Genomic DNA, 3,403 nt, shown 5'->3' with positions numbered 1-3,403 from the left:
TTTCAGCAGAAAACAGAGGGGATCCCTGCCAAGGCTGGCTCTTAACTATACCCATATCTCAAACAGATCTTGGGTCCCCATAACTGACGAGGCTGGAACACACAGTGCCCGCATAGCCAAGAGGGCTAAAGTTGTCTAAACTAGTCAGTGAACACCTCTATGCCATGATTTGTCCATGCGCACATGGATAGTGGTAAAGGAATCAAGAAGCCTTGGTTTTGGAACAACACAAACATTATTTACCTAGTAAGTAATGATCAAAGTTCTTGGGTAGAGTAAAGATACAAAACTAGGTAATGAGGTCCCCATACATCACTGCTGAGGTTTAGTCTAACTTTAAATTAAAGCAGTACAAAATGGCTTCTTCTGCACAAGGACAAACTTTGCACTAATATTTCTCAAAAATCAATTATGTCTCCAGCTCTAGCCTCAGTTTGAGAGATTTTTTAAAAGACAAAACAAAATTTTCCTATGTCACAGCCAAGGTAAAGGGGAGCTGGGCTCAAGACACCCTCTATCCAGAGTCCCTGGAACAGAAAGAGCTCTAGAAGCCAGTGGGAGTGAGAACATTCAAGTCCTACGGTTTGAGATTGTGGGCCCGTGGCAGCTGTTTCTTCCCTTGTGTCACTGGGATGTCCATTTTGGGTGGCTTGAACACTGCTGGATCCTTGGCCATTCAGGTGGCCTGCATGCAGATCAGTTCCATTGGAGAAGGCTTCTGGGCTCCTTTGTAGGCCGGGATGGCAAAACCTCCAGAATCAGACTTCTGGAGGGATCTTGGTCCAAAGAGGCTCCATTTATCTGCTGAGCTTCTGTCTTTTTCCCCGCTTCCAGAATCCATGGTGCAAAGATTGGGGCCAGGTCAGGCTGTGGAAGAACCAGAAGTGAAACAGCTTCTGGGCTTCTGCTTAGGAGAACAGTGGCAGTTGCTGCTTGGGGTGGACTGGGTGGATGCCGGCTGCTTCTCCTCTCTTGTTATCTCTCCACTCTAGAGCTTTAGTTTGTGGAGTGCTTCTGCCACTCGAGGGTACTTGGTCTCCTCGGTGGTGAGGCCCTTGTGGGGTGTGTAGCCAGCATCTCTCAGCCCTGCCTGCCGCCCAAAACGCTGAATGCTCTCCTGGGTCTGTTTTGTGATCAGAGACCTCATGATGACATGGGTAGCTTTAGCCTTCACCACGGGGACTTTGTCCGCACCGTCAGTGGCCAATGGCAGGGCACGGGATGAGACACTGGCCTCTCCTTCCTCCACCTTGGCGAGGTGCTGATACTTGCACTCTGGAATCACTGACTTCCAGGGGATGCTGCCCATGTCTGATGGAGGAGGAATCATGAGCGTAGGGTCCTCCAGGGCATCATCATAGCTGAATGCCTGACGGTATGTCCCGATGGGCAGGGACATCTTGCCAAGAGACCCACTAGGCTCAAGGGAAGGCACTTCTGGTTGTCTCAAAGCCATTGAAAGACTGGGGTCCAGGTGCTTTTTCTGTACAGAATTCAGAGCTGAGTCCCTGCCAACAGAGTGAAATGATGTGAAGATTATGCTAACAGGTATTCAAGAGGAGCATTGTCCAGCTGCTGCAAATTAGCAAAGCTTCTCGGGAAGAGTCCATCCATTCCAGAGGTTCTGTTTTTCCACCTCCGCGGAGCTGCCTGAAGCCCGAGCTCTGGCACTAAAGAGGCTCCGAGGACCCACGTCTCTCGAGAGGCTGTGGCACATTCATGACCCAAGCCATGGTGTGAGCGGCGCTGTGCCCGTGGCGACACAGAAGGCCCCAAGCACCAACCAGGGAGGGACCCACAGATATATTTCTTATTATGAATCACAGCATCACATCATTTACTGAATGCTGAGTGCTGACTTGACAGCAATAACATTTCTTTTGAAATTTTCAAGAATATGATCCTTAATGAAGCAACAAATAGAAAAGTTTAAAAGTTCACACCACTGTCAGAAAAAAATGTGGCCTTTTTCCACGTTAGTTGTAGAATTCTGGCTTAAAAACCCAGGGAGGAATGGATTGGTCTCAGCATGTTTGGAGGTGATTTTTGGTGGACAAAATGATTTTGCAAACAGATTACTGTTTAATCATTCAGATGGCTCTTTTGAGTTACTTTAAGATCTGTGAGGTAGATGCAGGCAGTAAGTTCAATAGCTTGTCATTGTAAGCTGGACAGTTTTACAAAATATTGTATTAACTTTTTTCAAAGGCAAATGCAGTCAGGGTATAATGTCATAGCCACTTTTTGGAAAACCAAATGTACATTTTTTCAAACACAATTGTAAGCTGCGGTTGATGTGGCAGCCCTATAGCTGAAGTGGACTGATTTCTATATAACTAATTTCTTTGTGTCGTTTAACCTGGCCAACCTTGGGTTCCACAAACCTCATTGATCAAGTTTCCACCCTTTGCTCATGTCCTGTAATGTCCCAGGACGTGGTGTTGAGAGGAATGAGGAGTTTGACCCACTTGGAGCTGAGTCGCCATGTTTACTGAAGCTAACAGTGATTTGACACATGCAAGGAAGCTTTTCTCCCCGCAGGAACCATTTCCCATCATGTCTCAAACTTTTCTCCATTCTACTAGGAAAGATGAATTCTACTTTCCTCCGAAGTAGTAGAGGACAGTCAGGTTGCTGCCAAAAGACAGCTCTTCACACTCTTGAGAATGTGAAATGAATTAGCGTGTGGCCTGAGGGGCTGAAATTTGGCAGAATTGGCAGGTGTGAACATTCTTTCTTCACCTCGTGCAGAGTCATCCGGGGGAAAGAGACGGAGGGTTCTGATATGAGCTGTTTGCCATTGCACAGTGCCGGCCACTGCATGACACTCTATACCAACAGAGAAGATGTGTGCTCCTGTGAAAAGAACTGACAGGTATGGTTTGGTTCTGGGAACTGAGCCACATGACACCATGCTGGAAACGAAGTCACTAGCTATGATCTTGTAAAGATTCTGGCATTGTGAGATAAAGTGGTTTGATCACCAATGTGTCACATAATGAGGCTTTGGAGTAGCTTTAAAAGGCACTGTAGATCAGTATGAAAATGAAATGTTTTACATCTAAGGAAAAAATTCTACTCAGAGGAGAATATATTCAGCCATTTAAAGTTTGTGTGTGTGTACATGCATGCATGTGTATGTGTGTGTATGTGTGTGGTATAGACAAAGAGAAAAGCCACTTAGGAGAACTTGTAAAGAACCTACTAAAAATCATATGGCCAAGACATAGCCTTTAATTTTAGAACTACTGGATGTAAAAATTGAAGGAAGTGAGCATCAGTGAGTGTAAAAGATGACAGCCAGAAAATATCACTGTGAGTTACAATATCAATAGAGCAATGAATTACCAGTGGCACAGAGGTGCTTTATGAGCCTTGGCAGGCAATTAGGTAAGAGTGGTTT

General features: G+C 45.6%; 1 pseudogene; it reads right to left on the bottom strand.

Annotated features, from left to right (window-relative positions):
* Nucleotides 1-544: 544 nt before the first annotated feature.
* Nucleotides 545-1,456, bottom strand: LOC132491047 (putative monooxygenase p33MONOX; annotated as a pseudogene).
* Between the last annotated feature and the right edge of the window lie 1,947 nt (nucleotides 1,457-3,403).

Source organism: Mesoplodon densirostris, chromosome 5 (assembly GCF_025265405.1).
Source record: "Mesoplodon densirostris isolate mMesDen1 chromosome 5, mMesDen1 primary haplotype, whole genome shotgun sequence".
Lineage (NCBI taxonomy): Eukaryota > Metazoa > Chordata > Mammalia > Artiodactyla > Ziphiidae > Mesoplodon > Mesoplodon densirostris.
The sequence above is the reverse complement of the archived record's forward strand: the minus strand, read 5'-3'. Positions and strand labels throughout refer to the sequence as shown.